Raw genomic sequence first — 26,587 nt, forward strand, 5'->3', positions numbered from 1 at the left:
TCTCTCTCTCTCTCTCTCTCTCTCTCTCTCTCTCTCTCTCTCTCTCTCTCTCGGAATTGGTAATGGCGTGAGCATTTTTGATATCATGATGACTTCAGTTTTAGAATGTCTGTAGATCTCGAGTATTGGACGACAGTTCCAGTTTGTATATCGTATCTGTATCATGACAGTTCATAGTCATATGTAGAACCAAATCAAGACAATCGCCAATATAAAGTTACATGACCTTTTTAGCCCGTGCCCAACCTTCCTGAAATGTTTGTTCAAATCTTCTCTGGCTCTAAACTCCTACCTAGATCTTAGTCTAAATGAAATGAAATGCTGCTGTGGTTTGCTTTCTTTGAAGAAGTCATGAAATTCTCAGTACATCTTCGTCAGTCCTCGTGGTAACACAAGGAATCTTTCCCAGACAGTACATAGTGACCCCTGAGGGTTTTAACCTTGTATGTCTCTACCTTTGCGGCGTGTTACCGTAAGAATATAAACAAAAGACTCTAGAAATCATAAAGATAATAACCCCAAAGAAATATTAGTCCTAGATAATGACCGCCGAAAACCCTTCGGGGTCACTATCTGGGAAAATCCTATATAACCTCAACACATCCTCGGAAACGCATCCAAATCAGTGTCCGAATTTGAACAATATCAGGACATTTGCGTGAACATTCTTCCCAAGGAATCTGACTCAGATGTCAATGGCCTTCCCTGAACATTTCACAGAATTCCTCTCATAAGTTTTTTTTTTAATGAAATCTTTTTATTTGAAAATGAAAATGATAATATTGGTCAATCAATCTTGGCTAAAGTGTAAACTCCTAACGGAGGTAATTGGCTTTGGCACCTACTCCTAAAACTCTAAATACAGTAAGTTATTTAAAAGTAAAATAAAGTTCATTGACCAGGAGGGATGACTAGCTTAGTATATAAATAATAACTAAAAATGCATTGCATATTCACCAAAGTAAATCTGCGAACACTTTTAAATAGTTCCCCCTCTCCCCACGCTCTCTCTCTCTCTCTCTCTCTCTCTCTCTCTCTCTCTCTCACAAAGCCATAATACACTAGTTACCTTTTGAAATAGCAATTATCTTCAGAAACTTGAAAAATGTTGCTGATTATTCTTAAAATTCTAGTACGATAGCAAGAATAGCCTACCCGAGAAAAACGTGATGAAAACTAGACCCATAAATTAGTTTACAGCTTTTTTGTAATCTAAGGAAGTAACGGTGGAGATGATTATGATAACTATCAGTATGTGCGTAATCCAGCCTCACGAATTTTCGTGAAAACAGCAATAGATAGGCAGGCATCAAACCTATTAATGAAAGGTATCGTAGTAAGACTTGGGTGCCAACCCGGATGTGGCTCCACCTTTTGGTATAAAATCACAAAATTGTTTTCGAGAAGTGTAGGGCGAACGAGGTAAGCTCTGTGAGATCATAATAGACGCATTGAGCAACACCGTTGAATTTGGGGAATGACTAACGCCGATGATCTCTTCCAGCTGAGTTAATACATGCTATTACTTTACGGACAAGGTTACATTTCTTAGAAAGCTCTTGCTCTGTATGCGTTCCTCGGAAATATCTACCTAGGCTAAAAAATTGTAACTCATTTCTGAAACTAAGGCATCATCGTGATTCTCATATTTACTCGGTAAACATTCTGATTTACTTTAATTAGATTCAGGTTGAGGTGTGTATAAGACAGAATTGGCGATGCTTGTATCAGACATTCTGAGATTGTAGTCACATCTCTGCATTTCCGTTAAGTCTTTTCTTGTGTTAGATTTGCAAATTTTAACAGAAAACTCAGAATGCGTCAGTGCCCCGTCGTTTATTTTCATTTTGTTTGTATCACTCAAGACCCGCCCACTTTTGAAACAGATTTACAAGACCTAGAATATTGAATTCAAAGCAAAGCGTACAATCTTCCAGTGCTTTCTCCTAGGATTCAGCTACTTAAATTCCAAAACACAAAATTCCAGAAGTAAAATTGCCTAAATGTTTGCTATATAAGTAAGAAAAACTTAGCATCACTGCTTAAACGACCTTTCGGTATAATGTCATAATTTATCGAGCAGTGATTCACGGATGCATTCTCTTCCCAATTAGTCAGCAGAAGTTGCAAGCCTCCTGAATGCCCAACTTCTCATTGACTTCCAACGAATACCAGGAGATTCATATAAGTTCAACCTATGTAGACGAGGCGGGAGGCGTAGGGTGTGTGTTAGAGGGCATAGGTCTACCCATCAGAGTCATCAGCCCCAACGGCCAGGCTTCCTCTTGTCTTAATTTGGGTGGAGAAGGGGACTGGCCGATAATATGCATATGTTAGGCCTCTAAGATTCTGAGCGACAGTGCATTAAGGTCCTGTTCCTTCAAATTTTCTAACCCTCTACTTTTCGGGGACTGGCCAATGATCAAACTGGTTATATGTTAAGCCTCTAAGATACTGAGCGACAATGCAGTAATGTCCTGTTCCTTACGGCTGCAGATTCCAATTTTCTAGCCTTGCTTGTCTTGCTTACATGACAACTAAATCAGCAACACTTTTGACAGATGAATTTTGCATTCCGTAAAAATGAACTGACGTAATTTCTAATTATTTCGAAAATTTCATCATGAGATGTAACATATCGTATTTCTTAAATTGGAAGTACTTTGCAGTTTGATAAATGTTTTGAGCATATGGATTTTTTGAACTGGTTATAGCAGAAAAAAATAGCAAACTGGTGACATTTATTTGTCAGTTTGGCAAGGCCTTTAAAAATTTGTCCTTCTAGTCCTCTTTTTGTTTAAATTAGTTTGTCTGAGTTTAAATACCTACGCTAGCCCTCGTTATTCATTTCAGCTCCTTAATATCATTTATGAGCCGCTATTCTGGCATAAACCCGGTTTAATATATATCAACAACCGCGGTCTCTACTTTGTGAAAGGCAATAAAAAAAAAGCACGCCGATCTGTAAACTCAACTTGAAACTTTGTTGCATACTTAATATCATAATAATCTAAAATGAACAGCCATCCATATAAAACAATTCTGATGGGCCATCGACTGGCGAACCGAACTTCCACACAGTAGAATGAGTAAAACTGAAAAAAAAGAAAACAGGAAAGAAAAACCAAAATAAGTTAAATATACGTATGTTGGGGGATTATAAAGTATAGTGTTAAAAAAAATGCCTTGCAGTAGGAAATATTGAAGGAAAAAGATAAACAAATAATAATGTACCGGTGAATCATCAAATTTTTGTGAAAGAGGACTGTAAATAAAATGACACCCTGCTTAAATAAAAACTTACCAAACGCGTTAACAAAAGAAAAAAGAAAAAAAACACCCGGATTCCACGAAACGTTCTGTCCACAGCGAGAGAAACTCACCACTCGGTAGTCCAGCCTTATTCTTCTTCTTTTTTCTTCTTCTTCCTCTTCCTCTTCTTCTTCCAGAAATGATCACCTGCAAGTTCCCTTACTCTTTTTTCAAGCTTGAATGACAAAATAATGTCACAACTGACTTTATAATTCATTACTTCTTTTTCTTGAGCCGATGTTTGTATGGTTCTGTCATCTATAAAACAGTGGACTATTCTTTCTCTGCTATGAACAGGTTACGTCCTTTATATGCTCGTCACTTCAGGTAAAGTGTTAAAATGTTTATATTAAAATTTACATTATAGCACATAGAAAACATATGAACATAGAAATGAGAGCATTACTGAGATATTAGTGTCATCTTTGTGAACGAATGCATATATATTTTTTTCAAGTATATTGCTATTATTTTCAGTTATGCATTTTATTGTGACTCTCAAAGTCGTGAGAAATTAACATTAATACACACCCACAATCACACACTCACACATACACGCGCGCACACACCCCTATATATATATGTGTGTGTGTGCATCGGTTATATGCTCCGCCAACGAGGAATCAGAGGAATTTATTTCTGGTGATAGAAATTCATTTCTCGGTGTGGTTTGGATCCCACAATAAGCTGTAGGTCCCGTTCCTAAGTAACCAGTTGGTTCCTAGCAACGTAAAAACATCTAATCCTTTAGGCCAGCCCTAGTAGAGCTGTTAATCAGCTCAGTGGTCTGGTAAAACTAAAACATACTTAACGTATATGTATGTATGTAAATTATATATATAAATGATAAACATATGCTAACTGACCAACAGGACACTGCCCGGGAAAATTCTCTCTCTCTCTTCTCTCTCTCTCTCTCTCTCTCTCTCTCTCTTTCCTGTTAAGATAGTCATCTCAGTTATATTGCCCAGCATTTTATACATTTTATATTTCACCACTTCTCACCCCTGTTCTTATTGGGGGTGAACTTGGACTTAAAGGGCACCAGGAGAGCCACTATTCATCTCAGTGACCTTAAAAGCTATGGATTAGACACTAATATCTGTCGATTTCTGAGATTTTTAGATGTCACCACCTTCCCAACTCTCTTTCTCACGGGGATAAACTTGGACTTAAAGGAAATCGTAAGTGTCACTATTCATATCAGCGACCTTCAAAACTATAAATTAGACACTAATATCTGTTGTTTTCAGTTATTTTTACATGTCATCCCCTTCCCACCACTTTTCGCCCCCTTCCTGTTGGGGCTGAATTTGGACTTACTTGAAGGCCATTGGGAGTGTCACTATTCATCTCAGCAACCTCAAAAACTATGGATTAGACACTAATATCTGTCGTTTTTCGTTATTTTTATGTCACCCCTGCACACCCCTTTTCATCCCACCTCCCTATTGGGGCTGAACTTGTACTTGAAGGGCATCAGGAATGTCATTATTAATCTCAGCAACCTCAAAAACTATGGATTAGGCACTAATATATGTCATTTCCAGTTATTTTTATTTTCACCCCTCTCCTACCCCCTCCCCACAACTCCCCTTTGGTGTCAGTGATCTTTTACCCCAACAGTAGTCTTTCCCCAATGTTAAGTTATATGTATACCAAATTTGGTTGAAATTGCTCAATGCATGTAAAAGTGTATGTGGCACAAACACACACATCCATTTTTATATATATAGATGTACAAAATGATGTGTTGCCAACGAATCCTCCTTGATCATTCCTAAGAGTAGAATGATATTGCTTAGAGTACTAAGAATCATAAATCTCTCAGTTGAGAGCTCTCATTTTAAATGTAATTCAATCATCTTGCAGGGTTTAAAAAAAACTGATGTAAGAATAATAGGATTTTTCTTGGGTCCCCAACTCAAAATCCTGTAGATTATTCAATTTTAAAGGTTGAGAACATTTTTCAATGTTACTAAGGTATGAAATTAAAGAAGCATTTCACTACCTGCAAATTTTAAAGATATACAAAAACAGGTAAAAATCCGCTGAAGTTTCTTCGGCACAATTGAGTTTTCAGTACAGTGTACAATACTGTATGAGTCACGGTTGTTGGAACTTTCAGCCTCAGTGGTCTGTCCTATAGCAATGCTAGACGCGCGATCATGGCTAACTTAAACCTTAGATAAACTAAAAACTACTCGGGGTAGAGGGCTGCAGTCTGATATGCTTGATGACTGGAGGGTGGATGATTAACTTATCAATTTGCAGCCCTCTAGCCTCAGTGGGTCAGCTTTCGTGTGCTCTCCAGACAGTAAATGGTCTCTGAAAAGTAATAATAGTAATTAAGACCACAATTAGAAACTCAATACTAATAATCGCTATTTTCGCTTTTCCTGGATGTTATAATATTTGCAACTAATGCAACAGAATTGCTGTCATTATTTTACATAATGTATATAAAATACTTTATGTAATATTACGATATGCCTCTAAAAGGAGACAGTTTCTGATAGGGAAGAAACTTATGTATTTATATAGTAACTGAACAGAAAACGTATGCCTTAACTAACACTATAAAACTATGCTGACATCGACCATCAGTAAAAAGAAGGAAAAGGCCTTCCAAAGGGTACCTGCTATTGCTTACACTATACACGTACCAGTAAAAGCAAGCGCTTTCACGGGAGGGGTTCAGCCTTGTGGACTGAGATTTAACGTTCATAATCGGACAAGTTAAACTGGAGAAAGTGGACATACTACCATCATGCGCCAAGGTGAAACACTGGCTCCTCCAGCCTTTCTTACTTTAGCCACGTTCAAGTGCTTCCAGTATTTTCCTTAAAGCCGTTTTTCACGTATTGTTTCAGCAAGCAGTTTTTCAGTTGTTGTATCTCTCTCTCTCTCTCTCTCTCTCTCTATGTGTCAATATAATTATATTATATATATATATAATATAATAATATTATATTATATATATATATATATTTATATATATATATATAGATATATTATATATTATATATATATATATATATATATATATATATCTATATTATATAATATATATAGTATATATATATACTCTATATATATCATAGATATTATATATATATATATATATATATATTCTTTGACAATGTATCAGCAATGTTTAGGAACTTGTTCTCTCCCTTTTAAGAATTTACTGAACGCAACCATCGCATGACCAAGGGACGTAACCTCTGACCCCGGAACTTCCACCGAAAACTGCAACTAAAATTACATATCCCAAAAGACGTTTTAACATTATAAATAATAAACACTGGATTTGACAGCTTGAAGAGAGAAGGGTAAGTTAAAATTTTGCCCTTGGTTCTTTATGTGTCTCATATATTAGTAATGAAAGGAAGCTTCGTCAAGTTTGCCCGCGAAAGTAACAAGCACAGATTGTGGAATTCGAACCATGAGCTTGCCGTCACTGGTGACACCCAAATGCGGCTGCTTTCTTCGATTATGCAACATCGGTCGTTGCTTTACTACCTCACTGTTTTTGTTCTTCTTCTTCTTCTTCTTCCTCTCTCAGCAGAGATTTTTCACATTCACAATTGATCCCTAATCCCCTTTATCTGCCGAGAGCAACCACATTCGCTGAAAGCTACACCAATATGCAGTCAATGTTCCTCGCTGTCGAACTTCTCAGCTCCAGAAGTCCTTTATTCCCCACATCGTTGGACTGTGGAACCGTCTCCAAGAGGAAGTCGTGCAATAGGAACTTCAGAAGTTCAAGCGAAGTTGCAATAATTTCCTCCCCTAATGCTATTCTCCTCCTCGCATTTTAATGCTTTTTTATCATTTTGTTAATTTATTCATTCTTTTTAATAAGTGGGACCTCTTCTTTCTCTTTTCCCTTTACTACGTCTTGCTTCTTCCTAATGAACACCATATTCTTCGGAAGCTTGAATTTCAAGTCAGTGGACCCCGTGGGCTTGTTCCATATGAATACGCTTCATCTTCTGAATAATAATGATAAAAACCTGATTCATCCACTTTTGGCGCGCGTTCTTTATTCGAAAGTGACTCCATTTCCAGCATCGGTGGCAGGTGTGGTTAGTTATTGACGTATTAAAACTGGATTAATAAATGGTAGCCGGTTGGCAGCCCAGATGATTCCAAACAGGTTTAGACTGGTAAAAAAAAGTCGTAGGTTTGAACAGAAGGTTTTTGATGCGAACTAAGAACAAATATTGGATAGAAAAGGAGTAACAATTGCACTGGTTTTCTATGCATTTTTTTTCTTGCCATGTGCTTGGAGCATTCAGGTACGTAAGAGAGAGAGAGAGAGAGAGAGAAACGAATCACTAACTCTTTTTAAAACCAGTTTGTCTTTGGACTGTCGACGTCCCAGAAGACTAAATCGTCGCACAAACTGTCATCTCAGTTCTATCGGAATTTCCTCTTTGCTTTTATCACGAGGTTTCGTAACTACGGCGCCAACAATCTGCTGAGATTTGGATAAATGACTGAAAAATTCATGGTTGATCAACAAATGATCCTGTTTAGCAGTAGGTATTGTTGCATGCGCACTGACCAAAATGACAAAATCCATCGTATCAATATCAAAATTGCTTATACACTGTGAGGGAGGAATTCCGATCTGGTTATTCCTATTGGGTTCGCTCCGAACATTCAACACCTACTTATTATTAAAGTTCTGTAGATCATTGCTATTATGGTGTCACCTACGTGCATACTTATATACACGTGCGTATACTACTAGTGAATAAAATTATAACGAATGTTCATCTAATCGTATAGCTACGCACTCAATAAACAAAATGTTTTCGGACAAAAGCATTCCTAAGCAGCGAAAGTAAACTGACTACGTGATGAAAAACCTGGCAAGCTTAGTCAACAGGTGCGTCTTACATTCCGTGCTACGAACTGACGTATGTGTATATGCAAATATTAATATATCTATACATTTATATAAATCTATATATTCATATATTTATATGTTTCTTAAATATATATGAATATAGATTTACATGTATGTATTATGAATGTATATATTCACCTGTAAGACTTTCCCTTTTGAAGGAGCTGCCTCCGGATTGTCAGTTAGTATCCAGGCAGGAAGTAGGTCGACTCGTGCGTGTTCTTTCCCTGTACTCTTGCCTGCACCCAGCAGATACAACCACTGTTGACTACCTATCAGATACATATATCAGTACAGTGGTCTGCGTTTACAAAAATGCACCACGCCCAATATGTGCGTGAGAATGTGAATGACAGATAAAAATACAATCAAAAGTTATAAATTGGATGAATAATGTAGTTATAAATAAAGCGAGTGTAAAGAAAACCATTTAGCTTTAAAGTTAATGGTTGCAAATAAAGAGAGAACTCCTAAAACTAATGGGGTGAGCCTCTGAAGTTGCATAATTTAGAGGAAGGAATATAAGAAGGTCTAAAGTTTGCAAGATGGGAAAGGAAGGCCCACCGTAGAAGAGAGATTGTTGAGGATATAAGGAAAAAAATGGAAAGGCATCTGCAGCTGAAACATAACATGAATTATTGGTTCCTTCTATTAGTGAAGGACTGTAATGTTCCTCATTACTTAAGGCCTCATCAGTGAAAGACACTCTTCAGTAGAAGTCATAAAGAGACATAGCCTGGTCCGAATTTAATAGCTTATCAACTGAAAATGGATATGAATGATATATATATTTATATATATATATATATAGATATATATATATATATATATATATAATATATATATATTCATTTATTTATTTATTTACGTGTGTGTCTGTAAGTCGGTTGGTATCCGGGGCAGCATACCTTCGAGAATGTGCACTTACTTTCATTTACTTTGTTTTTATTCGTCTGTGGAAATTCTGGGGAGGAGGGTTTTCTAGCAATCACTTTAGCAGTTATTTTCCCTAATAATGACGTTTGTCATTAACTGCTGGGTCCTCATTATTGAAAGACGACCGGATGCAGGTTCTTAATTGTTTTGACTTATTAGCTCTTATATATCCTTCATATTCAGGTTTGCGGGCACTGCAACGTTCGAATACCCTTTGCCACCAGATAGTAAAGACAGAAGATTTTTGATACTCATTGCAACATCTTCAGCATTCTAGCACTTTCCAGCGTTGGTTGACTTGCGGCATACAGAAGATAAGAACCGGAATCCCACACCCCCCGCCCCCCCTACTACAGTAGCTGGGAAATCAGTAAAAAAAAAAAAGGTTGGACCTCAGCAGATAAGTTGTAGTCAATAGTAGGTATGATGACTGTTTGAATGACAGAGGAGAGTATTTATGGAAGACTGAAGAAATTGAAGAAGAATCTCCTATAAAATGAAGCAGACCTTCCTTAAATGAAAACAAGTAAAAATTCGCCGAAGTTTCTTCGACACAATCGAGTTTTCTGGGCAGCGTATAATGCTGTATGAAACTCTCACCCACGGCCCATGAAATTCTCAGCCGCGACCCATGAAACTTTCAGACACGACCCGGTGATGGCCTGTGTTGTTGGCACCAATAGCGGTCCCAGACGCACGATTATGGCTTATTTTAACCTTAAATAAACTAACAACTACTGAGGCTAGAGGGCTGTAATTTGGTATGTTTGATGATTGGTGGGTGAATGATCAACATACCAATTCGCATCCCTCTAGCCTAGGTACTTTTTAAGATCTGAGGGCGGAAAGACAGACGAGAAGCCATCTGAATAATTTTCTCTTTTGGAGAAAACTAAAAAATGAGGCACTTGGAAGACAATCTGATCTTTCATGTAAGAGTGCATTGTCAAGATGCATGTTTACCTCAAAAGTTTTGTAATTACAAAAGAAAAGTGAGAGATATACGCGAGAATATATGGGATAATGCCAAAGGAAAACCCGTGATGTGAAAGGGTTGAATATTCAAGGCTCAGCCATATGTAACTTATGCAAGAGGAGCTTAGGAAATACTAGGGCAAAGCGAGGCAGTCGTTGGTACAGTCTTGTCACTCGTCCAAAGAGGACATTGCAAGAAAATAAAAATAAAAAAAAGTAAAAACCAGGACGGAAATTCTTAGATGCCTTTTTCCGTGATGGCTGATAAACAAGTCGTTCCCGAAAGGGAAAGTAACCAGATTCAATGCAAGTAAGGTAATAAATAATTCAAAATACAAAGCTACTGGTCTTTTCTTTAGAAAAAGACTCTTCGTCATTATGAACTTTGCTTTGGCAATGTCTAAAATCATCTTATCTCTATATTTATCTGTTAATTTTAGTTACAGCCCAGGATCTCTTCATAAATCAAATGTTATTCGCATAAGCTTAATAATAAAGCGTTATGTAAACTTATCGGGTGAAAGCTGAAGTTTTCATGTAGTATCAATCATTTTTTTAAAAAGTAGATTGTTACTTGCTGCAATATTCATAAAACAGGAACCTAGCAAAATCCTTAAAAAACATTATTGTCCTGTGAGCCAGGATGTAAGTGTATCAGGGTTGTAATCGTATTATCGTTGTGAATTTTCAATTCAGAGAACAACTGATTAATAATTTGTGCTATATTGCATCATTTGAAATGCCACTACGCTGCTCTTCGACCTTGAATTTTGAGGTGTCCTCTACTTATAGTAAAATGCGGAACTCACTAATTGACTTGCATAGATGATGATTACAGTAGTAGTAATAGTAGAAATAGTTGTTGTAGTTGTTGTTATTGTAAAGGCGGTCATCGTGATAATGTGAAACTGCTTGAAGAGAAAGTGAAACTAATCCCCATTCCAGGACTTATTATTAATTCAAGCAGAGAGAAGTGATGCAACAGTAACACAGACGATCACCTATTATTCTTCTGGCGGCAATTTTGTTCTACAGACTGACTATACACACTGTGACGTCATTGTTGCTCATGGGAAGAAGAGCCAGTGTTGGCGCAAAGCCAGCTTAGTTCAACTATAACAAAATCATAATGACGTCACACCGGTTGAGCTCTATCTGGATATTGAAATTATGGTCACAGGAGCCACATATTAGTTTTCGAAAACTGAGATGGCTATTTGTTTCTCCGTCTACACTTGTTCTGTCCGCCCTCAGATCTGAAAAACCAATGAGGCTAAAGAGGGCTGCAATTGGCATGTTGATCATCCACCCTCCAATCATCAAACATACCAAACTGCAGTCCTCTAACCTCTGTGGTTTTTATTTTATTTAAGGTTAAATTTAGCCATAATCGTGCGTCTGGCAACGATATAGGACAAGCCACCACCGGGCCGTGATTAAAGTTTTGTGGACCGCGACAGTGATGACTTAACAAACGTCGACTTCCTGAGACTGCATCAGTTGTAAAACCATTGGAATGCTGACTGCAGCTCCGTGAAACTCAAGACATGATAGTACTGTTAACATAAATAAAAGATAGGAAATACAATTTAGGCCAAAGGCAAAGCACGTTGGGACGTCTGAGGTCATTCAGCGCTGAAACGGAAATTGACGGTAAAAAGAAATGAAAGGCGTGACAGGACGAAAGCCTTGCAGTTTCACTAAGAATCAATTGTTAGGAGAGGGTGAAAGGTAAGATGGAAGAAAGAGAATACGAACGGAGGTACAGTAAAAGGAATGAAAGGGGTTGCAGCTTGGGGCCGAAGAGACGTTGCAAAGAACCTGAAGTAATGCCTACAGTGCACTGCGTGAGGTGCACTGATGGCACTAACCTCAGTAACATATATCTCACGGAATATCACTACGTGCACAGACTGCAGATATTGGAAGTGATGACAGTTGCCGTATTTACGTTGCAATTGGGATTAGACTCCCATAACACCCACATGACAGTAACTACTTGTCTTAAAATAGGCAATCTTCGTGAAGTGACAGTCAGTTCAATGGTAGTGTGTCTCATAGGATCTCACTCTTTTTATTAAGAGCCTCTGTCTCTCTCGTACTGAGGTAGTGTCGTCAGTGCGCCTCGCTTGCTGAACTCTAGGCATTACTAGAAAGCTGTTTCCAGGGTCCTTCGGTCCCGTGCAGCATCCACTTTTTAGCTTTGTCCTTACTTCCATTTCCCTTCCCTTTCTTCAGTTTTGCTTTCCAACCAATCTAACTTTTACCTCATAGTGGAACCGTGGGGTTGTCTCTCAGTTCCATCTTTAGAACCTTACGCCTCATTTCCTTTACCTTCTGGACCTCTTTAAGTTGCTGTCCAACCTCCCCGACTTCTTATTTTCTCTGTCGTAAACGTTGAACGGCCCAGTGCCCTAGTGCTTGACTTGACGGCCTGACTTTCATAAATCTAATTAAAAAATGACTTCTTTATGTAACTTTAGAGACCTTCGATTTTATTTTAGGTCTCTGTAATTGCAGCCTTTTTCAAGTATTTTCAAATGATTGTTTTTCTCATTATTAACATTTAAGAAAAGTTTTGATTTAATTCACTTCTGTCTCCCGTTATTCCACAAGTATCTCCAAGGGAAGGGTGGAAAGTGTGACAAAACTGTTTCTCGCTTATAATTACAAAATAGTCAGACACAATCTTGTCTAACACAAGGTGGTTTTAAGTAAGGTGGTTGCATCTGGAGCGAAGGAAATTGACTAGTCGGCATCTCTTGTCTGCCTAAGCCACGCCCCCTTTACACCAGGGCTGTGTGCTGTCAGCAGACTTGGAGTATTTGTAGTTTAATTGAAATATAATTGATTACACATTTTAAGGTAATCGTAATTGTAATTCTTTATTTCTGTTCATCATTAATTTTAGCTGTAATTGTAATTTGATAGTAGGACTGACGGAAATTTGATAATAGGACTGACGGAAATTCGACTCCTAAATGGATGAAGACGTCATTCTACAGATATGACGTCACCTGCGATAATATTTCTTGAAAATCAATGAAAATGTACATATGTCCTACGTTTTTCTGATTTATGTGGCACAAGACACCATAACTTAGCTATGTTAAAATGTCAACCGCCTTCCCCCTTTGACTATTGAAAGATGACAAGCATGGTATAAATGGGGAGGAGCTTAGTGACGTCATTCATAGCTAGCCAATCAGAACAGAGAAGTTTTCAATTACGGCTTGTTTTTTTATTGTTTTTTTTATTTTTTTTATCATTGTCAGTATCATTATCAGGAGTGCAACAAAAAATCTAAACTTTCCTTTAGGCTTAGGTACAAAGCTATTTTTATTATAATGAAACTTGAAAAACAAACAGGTAAAAATCATATTTTGGTTTATGTTACTACAGCGCTCAATGGGGATGACGCTACCTCTTACTCTAGGTACCTTGGTCTAACAGGCTTTCTAGGAGGACTAAGATCACAGGACACTTTGTGGGGCTATCAAAATACAGCGAGTCCGAGAACTGTAGCAGAAGCTCATGTTGGATCCCGGCGCTGCCCGTCACGTCTCCCCTACCGTCCCGATCCCCTACCTACTCCACCCGGTGCTGACAAACAGGTTTACAGGAGGAGTGTGGATGTGTCATGTTCTCCCTGCCCTCCCGATCCCCTGCCTACCACGCCCCCATACAGGAAAGATCCGCTCGCATTTTCTTACTATGGAAGATTTCTGGCTAGGAAGTAGGCGATATGATTTTAGGTTGGCCTCGATGAGAGGTTTTTGGACTTCTTGTTCCAAAACTGTATTTTGTTAGCTCGATACTGTTCCCTTAGAAACGATCCTATCTGGTTAGTATACCGAAGCTAATGATGAGTTGCCCTAAATCAGAGAAAAATTATTGAAGATCTTATTGTATCTTGATAAATATGCCTAATCACAGCCACAGATATCAGACGAATAGCCGCGAAGTAAGAGAGGTGAAATAGTCCTACAGTTCGTAAAGGCATCACAGCAGCCTTTAAAGATAAAAGAGGTGTAAATATTTCGCAAATTCGCTGGCTTTGTAAACAAGGAAAGACTAAAACAGGAAACGCAACATATATTCGACATTTTGTTCCAAGAGGATATCACAAAATAATAATAATAATAATAATAATAATAATAATAATAATAATAATAATAATAATAACGCCGGAAATATGATAAAAGCCATAAACACATGGGCAGTGCCACTAATCAGATACAGCGCAGGAATAGTGGAATGGACGAAGGCAGAACTCCGCAGCATAGATCAGAAAACCAGGAAACATATGATAATACACAAAGCACTACACCCAAGAGCAAATACAGACAGACTATACATAACACGAAAGGAAGGAGGGAGAGGACTACTAAGTATAGAGGACTGCGTCAACATCGAGAACAGAGCACTGGGGCAATATCTGAAAACCAGTGAAGACGAGTGGCTAAAGAGTGCATGGGAGGAAGGACTAATAAAAGCAGACGAAGACCCAGAAATATACAGAGACAGGACAATGACAAACAGAACAGAGGACTGGCACAACAAACCAATGCACGGACAATACATGAGACAGACTAAAGAACTAGCCAGCGATGACACATGGCAATGGCTACAGAGGGGAGAGCTAAAGAAGGAAACTGCAGGAATGATAACAGCGGCACAAGATCAGGCCCTAAGAACCAGATATGGTATCAGAACAGACAGGGTGATACGTGCAAGTAGACCAGACGTGACGTTGATTGACAAAGTCAAGAAGAAAGTATCACTCATTGATGTCGCAATACCATGGGACACCAGAGTTGAAGAGAAAGAGAGGGAAAAAATGGATAAGCATCAAGACCTGAAAATAGAAATAAGAAGGATATGGGATATGCCACTGGAAATTGTACCCATAATCATAGGAGCATTAGGCACGATCCCAAGATCCCTGAAAAGGAATCTAGAAAAACTAGAGGCTGAAGTAGCTCCAGGACTCATGCAGAAGAGTGTGATCCTAGAAACGGCGCACATAGCAAGAAAAGTGATGGACTCCTAAGGAGGCAGGGTGCAACCCGGAACCCCACACTATAAATATCACCCAGTCGAATTGGAGGACTGTGATAGAGCAAAATAAAATAAAAAAAAATGATAATAATAATAATAATAATAATAATAATAATGGCTAACCTTGGACTGCATATCTGTTTAAAGACATAGGAAACGAACGAAATACAAGAAGAATGTACTTGTTTCCATTATTTTTATATTACGACAGAGGTATCTATTTTAACATCACAGTCATTAGATCGCATTTCTTAGTATTGCATTTCTCACCACTTACAAAAATTATTTTGCCTCATTTTAACCTCGACATTTTGTATACTATTATGAATTATAGTGTTCGAGGACGACAGTGTTTATTTGGACATTTATCTAAGAACCAATCTTTCATTATAGATTCATCTTTTGTAGAAGTGATGATATTAGCAGAAACACGATGCTATTATATAGTTTATGGGATTGCAAGCGTTAGCTACAAATTCTAACAGAAGAATTATCTTTAAAACGTAAAATATCATCAATACAAATCGATTATTTGAACAGAAAAGATCACAAAGTATACCGTTTCTACCCTGACTATAAATTATAATATACTTGTTTCTCAAAGAAATAAATATAAACTCATCCTCCCTGGCAGTGCAGATTTTAAGGAAATTTCAGTGGGCGACCAGATGGATGGCTATTAGGATTTGCAATACAGGGAATACTACTGTACTACTGCCGCGGAGCACCGTAAGAATGAGGCATAAAGCTAGGGGGTCAGGGGTGGGCGCTCCCCCCAACGGCCAAAACTTTTAGTGGGATTTGAAGGCAATAGAACACATTTCCATCATCGATATTGCTACTGTAGATACTCAAAATCTAAATGAAAATGGACACCAAACTCTACAGCAAGGGCAACTTTTCCATTTCTGAAAAATTCCTGTCAATTTTGGGGATTTATCTGGTTGCCCAGTTGTCAAAAATGCTTCTTACTAGGCGACAATTTTTCTTACCTGGTATAATGTTAAAATGTGCACTGTTCCCTGGTGATGATCATTCCTTATTCCGTTTCAGGAAAAAAATAATCCTTAAAATACAGACCACTATTGTTTCCAGGAGTTTTTTTTTTTTTTCTTGCACTTATGATCTAATTTCCAAACTCCGACCCGACAAATGGGTCCCCTCCCTCAAACTCCCTCCAAAAAGTGAGGTTCATTTCTGCTCTCTTTTAAAACTCTGCTTACTTCTCACAAAAGGAATTATTTTGTCCCAGAAATCATCAGCTTTATCAATATCATCATCATTGTCAACAGTCTCTCTCTCTCTCTCTCTCTCTCTCTCTCTCTCTCTCTCGTCCAGGATCTTGGCAGCATCTTGTTCCTGAAGTAATTTTCTTTTTTTCTCCAAGAAAAAAAATAATAACAATGGATTTGGGGGAAACACGCCCGGCCAGTCCCCTTTACCTACGAAGGTGAAGTTCACGGTCAATGCCGTGTTTTTTGTGTGTGTGTGTGTGTGTGCTTATCCTGGTAAAGTATTCATTCCCACTTGTAGCCTTTTATCCTATTTTCTTTTCCTTCTATTTTTTCGTTTGCTTTTATTTTTTTTATTTTTGGAACAATATTATTTTTCTGATTTATTATTTGCTCTTTTCCTGAAAACTACCTTAATTTTTATTCCTCGCAAAATTTCACTTCTATTTTTTATCATTTCTGCTATTTTTGCTAATTTCAGGGTAAGGGTTTACTGGTCTCTGTCATTTAGTTATAAATGCTCAGAGTCACGAAGCATCTCTACACTTTTGTTACACGCTAATAAATATGCAATAGGTAGTTGTCCTAAGTTACACCAAATGCGATTGGAATATCTAAAGAGAGAGAGAGAGAGAGAGAGAGAGAGAGAGAGAGAGAGAGAGAGAGAGAGAGAGAGAGAGAGAATGTCTAAATTATGTTTAATCTTCATACTTCTAAAGTCTGACTAAATGCAAACCATATCGGTTAAATTTTGGGATACAAAAGTTCAGTCGAATAATTCTGGTACTGTATTCCAATTAAACATTTACCCTGTTCCTGAAAGTCAGCGTCGTTTGCTTTCAATTCCCATTAATTATGGAACAAAGTAGAAATTCAGACCATTTCCTTGGAAAATTTAGAAATTTCTTCAGATGAAGACCTATCATGTTCTTGCATAATTTTCTCCTGGTTTTATTCTTAAATATAATACGTTAAGATTACTTTTGTTTAAAAAAAAATTATAAATAATGAAAAATGGTAATCTCAAGTAAGGTTCCTCCGAATTTCTCTGAAATCTGACCAAAATACCTTTTCGAAGCAATCTGTCCTTGAAAACCCAACTGAAAATAACTGAGGTCTTCAATCTTCAAAGGAAAAGGATTTGAACATACAAAGTTACCGTTTTGGTATTCAAAATGTCTATAAGAAACAAATGATACTCTGAAGCAAAACCTTATGAACGGCTCCTTCTGGCGACTTTTGACAATACGTCAACTCTACAAAATTAAAGCAACTCTCATTCTAGTCTGATTCTTGCCTTTATCACCCCTAACGCCTATAATCCCAACCTACGCAACACCAGCACAGCATTTGTATCAGTCCTAACGTATGTCCTTACTAAGCGTGACTCAGCAATTACCTCACCAAATATTTTGTAAGTCACGGTCAGGGACGTTTTGAAAGACGACGTCAGAATTCTTCTTCCTATTCAATATTCAACCCCTTGGAATTCTTCAACCAAAGAAATTTCTCTCTCTCTCTCTCTCTCTCTCTCTCTCTCTCTCTCTCTCGCTATTACGTGGTACTGTTAAACAGAAACACAATTGGTTCTTAAATATTAACATGTCATTAGTCACTTAAGGAAAGAGTACAGTAGAAGCTGCCTGAAATTCTTTACATCTGATAGATTTGTATAATTGATTGATCCTCAACTCTAATTTTTCATTTCAATAATTATGTATAATACTTCTCTTGTCTATTGATGCTCAAGTGGAAATGGAAATATACCTTTGCCAATTGATAACTAATAATATATTATATATATATATATGAATATATTATATTAATATATCTATATATATATATATATATATATTATTACGTTTATTGCCCCCCTCGTCTACCCCGCATTTAGTTAAATTATTCAGTTGCTAGAAGAGCAGCCATTTTCCCCTAATCAGCTGATTTTAGGAGGGAAACACAAGGCAGAACCAAGATAGGCATTTCCGTTAGCAGCAGGGGAGAAAATAAGTCGTTAACTATAGCCTCGAATTTAGGGTAATAAAGGCAGGTCACAGGATTAGATAGGCCTCGATGTGAGCTTTAGGAATTCCTAGCACAAGACCTCTTTTCCCTACAAATTCGCTGGTTGTGTTTTTGCATCTTTCCAGTCAATGCTGCCGGAGGCTGTAGGCGAGTCTCACGCCATTCAAAACCACGCAGCCTCTTTCTCAGTCCAAGCTAGCTACTCCTGTAGGACAAACGTGTCCTCCCTCTGACCGGAAGTCAGCCTTTGTCCTTGCCACGCTGGTTGGAGCCCCCCCTTCATACATCACGACACATGTTCAAGCCTCTAAGGATCGAAGGTACGTCTAGAAAGTGCAAAATCCAACCAGCTCTATTCCTCCAAGAAGAATCTCGCTATTTTCATTTCAAATCTCCTTTGTATCACCTCTATACTGAAATTCCTTTGTCACCATCGGGACAAACGTGTTACCCCTGTGACCTGTTCAAGCTTAAGTCTTCATTGAATATTCCATTTAAACACTAGAGCTCCTCCCCAGTGTGTGTTTATTAAAAATGACTGCCCTGGTAGCTGAATTATAGAGAAAGTAGTCCTTATTTTATCTTGTGTCTAATCTGGGAACTTTTCCAGATCTTTGCTGAGTCACGTGTCATGTCTCCTCGCTCACAAGCGCTTCCTTAATGCAAGATACCTGTGATCAATTTTGGAAACCAGCATTGAAGTACATTTGATTTTAGCCAGCACTCCTCTTGTGAGAGATAGTAGTTGGTCCACGTGCGGTCAAGTGCCTTACCTTATCCTAGGCCATTCCACGGCCTCTTGTAAATAAATGTAATGTAAAGTAATTATAGTCAAACTCATCCTTTTTGGCCACTGAGGCGTTGGCCGCGTTTAGCCTAGATTTTCCACACAGGTGCCACAATTCTATACATACGCCATGACAGTGACGATAAAATGTGTCATATTCTTTATACTAACCAAATATATGGTAATTACTCTGTCTTATAATAAAACTTCATTTGCTTAAGGATGACTAAGTTTTTGATAGGAGAATTTATATTAAAAATGTTTTCCTGAGATTTGACAACACCGCTGTACTGTCATTGTGCTCTGCGGCCACCTCTCTCCGTCTCTGGACACTGAAGGTCATTCTGTGTCACTGAGTCACTGACCCAACATGGATACATCTCCTACTCCTCGCCGCCCCCGCCTGCATAGTCAAGCAAAGGAAATAATATACAATGTAAATCAGTACTTTTTAGATGAAAAGGCCAGCGGTGCACCTTAGTTGCCATTCACTCAATCCCTTGCTCAGACAGCCAAAGCCACCAAAGCAAGTGAAAGGACTGTTAGAAGGATTTGCAGCAAACCAAACCAAGAATGGTGGTTAGAGGCTGAACACAAGAAACCTGTCTTCCATTCACCAACAAAAAGTCAGCCTGCAACATTTACTAATTTTGATGACTTTGATTAGTGTATCTTAAGAAGAACTGTATTGGCATTTTACGAGAGAAGTGAAATCCCTACTCTAAACAAAGTCACGGAAGAGCAGGAGGAGAAAATATCTTACAATGGTAGTGTTGAATCACTTCAAAGAGTCCTGTTGTAGATTGGCTTCCAATTTTCTCAAGTTGATGGCCGTAAGTTCCTTATGGAACGAAATGATGTTGCTGTAGCTCGCACGAGATTTTTGAGAGGGATGCGGGAAATCGGACAGTCCTTTGAAAACTTCGTTTTTCTTGACGAAACCTGGGTCAATCAAAATTACACTATTGCAAAGTGTTGGACTGACACGGCCTTCAAACAAGCAACAGGAGTAAAGCCCCTTATAGGAAAAGGAAATCGCAGGAACGAAAGAAGGCTTTGTCGAGAATGCTGAATTATTTTTCCAAGCAAAAAATGGTGATTATCACAAGCAGGCAGATGAATGCTGCAGTTTTCGAGCAATTGTTTAAAACCCAGTTGTTACCCAACTTCCCCCCGAAGTCTGTAATTGTGATGGACAACGCATCATACCACTCGATGGTGCTTGACCAAAACCCAACAAAATCTTGAAGAAAGGAAGTAATAAAGTACTGACTTATTAAGAAGGGTGCACATCTACGTGACGAATGCTGAAAGTGGAGCTCTCTGAACTCGCAAAAAAAAAAAAAGACTAATGGAAAGAAAACTTAGGTGATTGATACGCTTGCTTCAGAAGCAGGACGTACAGTTGTACGACTACCCCCTTACCACTGTCAATACAACCCGATAGAGCTTATATGGGCGCAAGTAAACACTTACATATCCAAGAGAAATACATTCAAAATTGCTGAACTGAAGCATTTAGTTAAAGATGCTTTAAACACTGTGACAGCGGAAAACTGGAAGCAGGCAATAAAACACGCTGAGAAATTTATAGAACAAGATGCGAAGCAAGATATAGCAGTTGAGTGATTTATAGAGTCATTCGTTATTAACATCGAGGACAGCTCAGACAAAGAATCTCATTAACAGCATGGAAAAGATTAGGTCTACTGGGGAGACCTCTATAAAAATAATGCCCCTTGACTTTTACCTTCATGGTGGTGTGGAAACAAAGTCAAAATAACAAAGATCAATCTGAGAGAGAAAGAGGTGGGGCGGAATTACCTGGGTAGACGTGGCAACGGTGGGGAAAATCCCCGGTATACTCGACCGATGCCTCAGTGGCCAAAAAGGATGAGTTTGACTATAGCTGGTTTTCATGGCGACCATTCTAGAGTAAACTAACCAAATCAATCCTTTTTATGGGTATCCAAGGTAAGTCAGAAGCCTTCCATTTTCACTTTTTCCCTCTAATATTTTTCCTTTACGTATTTGGGACCTCAAGGCCGACCAAAACATAAGAGTGTATGATATATATATATATATATATATATATATATATATATATATATATATATATATAATTCATATATATATATAATATTTTCGTCGTTCACACACACACAACACACACACCCACACACACACACACTATATATATAGTAATATATATATATATATATTTCATATATACATATATATCACTAATATATATATATATGTGTGTGTGTGTGGTGTTTGTGTTGTAGCCTATACATTCACATTCCTGGTGGTACCTGGCTTCAATCAACGCCGTACTCCCGCAGATTTCTTTTTTCTGATGTTGTCGACTGGTTAAGCAACATTGGGGATGGTCAGTCGTTGGATGGGTGACCGCTCTCCTCGGCGTTGATTCCTTGGGAAAGGATCTTTATCATAATTTCCTCAGTCTACTCAGCTGTAAATGAGTACCTATCCCTGATGGGGTAGGGTTCAGCTATGGGTTAAATAGCAAAACTCAGCAATGATGGAAAGAAATGAAGGAATAAAAAACGACAACGATGTAAATGGAACCTCTGGCAACAGAGGAGCTTCGTCCGGCAGCCAGGTATTCAACCCAATTGAAGGGGAAGATGGTCAGGTACTTGGAGGTCGTCATCCAACAACTGACCACCACAATGACAGTAACCAACAGCCTGAAATTGGAGCTACAGAAGCAAACCAAAGGAAGAAATGGACAAGAGAAGAAAATAAGGAAATATGGAGATGCTACATCAGAAGCAACCCGACAGAGAGAGGATATAGAAGAAGGTTGGTCAACATCTGGAATGAGAGGAATAACACCCCCCAAACAGAGCAGAGGCTGGCAGACCAAGTAGGAACATAAAGAAAAAGAACTGGCTCTCCCCAACAGAAAGAGAAGAACTGGAAAGGGAAATGTCACACGACAACGAATTACACGAGGACGAACTGAGAGACGATGCCACAGAAGACGACAGGGATGATGAGGTATCAAACAACGACACATGAAGAAACACCGATGAAGTAACAGAGAGGACGGAATGGGTAGAAAAGATTAGACAATGGATGGAGCCAGATACAGAGAGAACAAAGATCCCCTCCATGAAAGCCTACAACGCCAAGAAATTAAGGGAGAAAACAAATGAGGTCAATGAAATAATGGGCATAATACACACCACCAGCATCACAGAAACAAATAACTTGGCATATGCAGGAGCAAGATTAGTAGCAGAACTGATGGGGATACAAACACCAACACCACCAGCACAACCAACCCAACAGAAACCAAAACAGCAACCTCCCTGGAAAAGGCGCCTGGAAAAGCAAATCAGGGTGATGAGATCTGACTTGAGTAAACTGAAAGAGATGGCAGAAAAAAGGCTAAGAAGCAAGAAAACAAGGGAGGAACTCAACGAGAAATACAAAGTACACGAGAGGGGACTAAACAACACAATAGAAGATGTAAAACAGAGGCTTAAGGCTAAAGCACATAAGATCCAACGGTACATGTACAGGAATAAGGGATACCAACAGAACAAACTATTCGGAACTAACCAGAAAAGACTATACAGCCAACTAAGAGGGGAAGACAACTACCAAGAAATTCCTGAAGCCGAACCAAGTATGAGACTCTGGGAAAACATATGGAGCAATCCAGTATCGCACAACAAACATGCAACATGGCTCCAGGATGTCAAGGAAGAAGAAGCAGGGAGAATAAAACAAAGATTCACAGAGATCACGACAGACGCAGTCAGACACCAACTAAAGAAAATGCCAAACTGGAAAGCCCCAGGTCCCGATGAAGTCCATGGATACTGGTTCAAAAACTTCAAGGCCCTACACCCACAATAGCAGAACAACTCCAGCATTGTATCTCAAATCACCATGCACCCAAATGGATGACCACAGGAAGGACATCCTTAGTACAAAAAGACAAGAGTAAGGGAAATATAGCCAGTAACTACAGGCCTATCACCTGCCTACCAATAATGTGGAAGTTACTAACAGGTATCATCAGTGAAAGACTATACAACTACCTAGAGGAGACAAACACCATCCCCCACCAACAGAAAGGCTGCAGAAGTAAGTGTAGGGGCACAAAAGACCAGCTCCTGATAGACAAAATGGTAATGAAGAACAGTAGGCGAAGGAAAACCAACCTAAGCATGGCATAGGCCGTCGACATGATACTACACACATGGCTAATAGAATGCCTGAAAATATATGGGGCAGAGGAAAACACCATCAGCTTCCTCAAAAATACAATGCACAACTGGAATACAATACTTACAAGCTCTGGAATAAGTCTAGCAGAGGTTAATATCAGGAGAGGGATCTTCCAGGGAGACTCACTGTCCCCACTACTCTTCGTAGTAGCCATGATTCCCATGACAAAAGTACTACAGGAGATGGATGCCGGGTACCAACTCAAGAAAAGAGGCAACAGAATTAACCATCTGATGTTCATGGACGACATCAAGCTGTATGGTAAGAGCATCAAGGAAATAGATACCCTAATCCAGACTGTAAGGATTGTATCTGGGGACATCAGGATGGAGTTTGGAATAGAAAAATGCGCCTTAGTCAACATACAAAAGGGCAAAGTAACAAGAACTGAAGGGATAAAGCTACCAGATGGGAGCAACATCAAACACATAGATGTGACTGGATACAAATACTTGGGAATAATGGAAGGAGGGGATATAGAACACCAAGAGATGAAGGACACGATCAACGCCGGAAATATGTTAAAAGCCATAAACTCATGGGCAGTGCCAGTAATCAGATAGAGCGCAGGAATAGTGGAATGGACGAAGGCAGAACTCCGCAGCATAGATCAGAAAACCAGGAAGCATATGACAATACACAAAGCACTACACCCAAGAGCAAATACGGACAGACTATACATTACACGAAAGGAAGGAGGGAGAGGACTACTAAGTATAGAGGACTGCGTCAACATCGAGAACAGAGCACTGGGGCAATATCTGAAAACCAGTGAAGACGAGTGGCTAAAGAGTGCATGGGAAGAAGGACTAATAAAAGTAGACGAAGACCCAGAAATATACAGAGACAAGAGAATGACAGACAGAACAGAGGACTGGCACAACAAACCAATGCACGGACAATACATAAGACAGACTAAAGAACTAGCCAGCGATGACACGTGGCAATGGCTACAGAGGGGAGAGCTAAAGAAGGAAACTGAAGGAATGATAACAGCGGCACAAGATCAGGCCCTAAGAACCACATATGTTCAAAGAACAATAGACAGAAATAACATCTCTCCCATATGTAGGAAGTGCAATATGAAAAATGAAACCATAAACCACATAGCAAGCGAATGTCCAGCACTTGCACAGAATCAGTACAAAAGAGGCATGATTCAGTGGCAAAAGCCCTCCACTGGAGCCTGTGCAAGAAACATCAGCTACCTTGCAGTAATAAGTGGTACGAGCACCAACCTGAAGGAGTGATAGAAAACAATCAGGCAAAGATCCTCTGGGACTATGGTATCAGAACAGATAGGGCGATACGGGCAAATAGACCAGACGTGACGTTGATTGACAAAATCAAGAAGAAAGTATCACTCATTGATGTCGCCAATACCATGGGACACCAGAGTTGAAGAGAAAGAGAGGGAAAAATGGATAAGTATCAAGATCTGAAAATAGAAATAAGAAGGATATGGGATATGCCAGTGGAAATTGTACCCATAATCATAGGAACACTAGGCACAATCCCAAGATCCCTGAAAAGGAATCTAGAAAACTAGAGGCTGAAGTAGCTCCAGGACTCATGCAGAAGAGTGTGATCCTAGAAACGGCACACATAGTATGAAAAGTGATGGACTCCTAAGGAGGCATGATGCAACCCGGAACCCCACACTATAAATACCACCCAGTCGAATTGGAGGACTGTGATAGAGCAAAAAAAAAAAAAAAAAAAAAAAAAAAAAAAAAAAAAAAAAAAAAAAAAAAAAAAAAAAAAAAAAAAAAAAAAAACAAAATAATAATAATAATAGTAATAATAATAATAATGACGAGTTGTGAATTTGAATAGAATGTGCATCTAAAAAATCTTGATTTGGGGACAGAGAGTGCATTCTAATTATTTATTATGACATCTCATAAGAAAACATTAACGTATTTTACCCATGATATAATAAAAGATGCCTTTTAAATCTAATTTTACAGCCATATGACCTCAGTTAGCAGCACATTATCATGCAGTTCGAGCTGCCATCTATCGTCAAGGTAAAAGAACTGTAAAGGACACGGGAAAAATGGTAAATCCATAATAAGATCCAAACTTTACAGAATCCTTTCGTAATTGCAGTAAGGATCGGTCGTTGGCTTCGACAGGAAGAGTAAGTAATGTACTGAAGTGAATATATTATTCTTTCATGTTTTTCGTAAATGGTGTAGAGGGAAATAAATGTTTAATCTTAGGTGTCGGTAATGATATACGATCAAATGACCACTAAACCTTGTCTTGTTTTGGGTTAGACGAACTTCTTTTTATCTTACTCGAAGACATAGGTAGTACTAAGCTTACATTTCCATCTACCAATATTGAAATGACTAGTCTTTTACCCAAACGTTAATAAATGCCCCGAATGCTGGGAATCATGTTTTTTCCCCAAAGGTCTTGTGCAACCAGAATTTCAAGCTGCAAGACTTAGTCATGTAGCCTATTCCAATGTCTGCAACTCATAGGGAACTAGTGCCGTCACTGCACCTCATGCGATGCATTATGGGCATTACTTTAAGGTTCTTTGCAGCGAGCCATCGTTCCTTAGTTGTAACCCCTTTCGTTTCTTTCACTTTACCTCCTTATCTTTTATTCGGCCACCTTACTTTCAACTCTCCTAACATTCATAGTGCAACGGTAATGGAGTACTAGTAGGTGATATATATACGCATATACGTATATATTAAAATATCTGAGTTTGTTGGTAAGATAGATCTATATTACTATTCCGCGGCGGCCTAGACTGTGGCCGTTGCGGTTTTTCTTTGCAGTTTTACCTCCTGAACAAGAGTTTTAAGTAATATTTATTCGGACGGCTGTAATTAACCCACAGGGGCCAGTACTAAATACGGCGAAATACATTGGACGCCCTAATCTCTAGTGGATGTCGTATTCGCGGTTACGTTCCTTGCAGTCCGTGCGGAACTATTCTTTAGAATTATCCCTGGTAAGTCTAGGGAATAACTCCGCACGGACTGCAAGGAACGTTCCCGTTAATACAACGGCCACTAGGGATTTTGGGGTGGGACGTCAAATGTATTT

At 38.7% G+C, this 26,587-nt stretch overlaps 1 protein-coding gene across 3 annotated transcripts in view; it reads left to right on the top strand.

Annotated features, from left to right (window-relative positions):
• LOC135197086 (uncharacterized) overlaps nt 1-26,587 on the top strand; it is a 230,264-nt gene that overhangs the window by 41,035 nt on the left and 162,642 nt on the right. For 2 of the 3 annotated variants that reach the window (XM_064224036.1, XM_064224041.1), the window contains exon 1: nt 25,613-25,661. The exons of the other annotated variant lie outside the window; for it this stretch is intronic. The gene's annotated coding sequence lies outside the window, so the exon portion shown is untranslated. Of the gene's footprint in view, nt 1-25,612; nt 25,662-26,587 lie in introns of those variants that run through there. 3 annotated transcript variants of the gene reach the window in all.

The sequence above is a fragment of the Macrobrachium nipponense genome, chromosome 18 (assembly GCF_015104395.2).
Source record: "Macrobrachium nipponense isolate FS-2020 chromosome 18, ASM1510439v2, whole genome shotgun sequence".
Classification (NCBI taxonomy): domain Eukaryota; kingdom Metazoa; phylum Arthropoda; class Malacostraca; order Decapoda; family Palaemonidae; genus Macrobrachium; species Macrobrachium nipponense.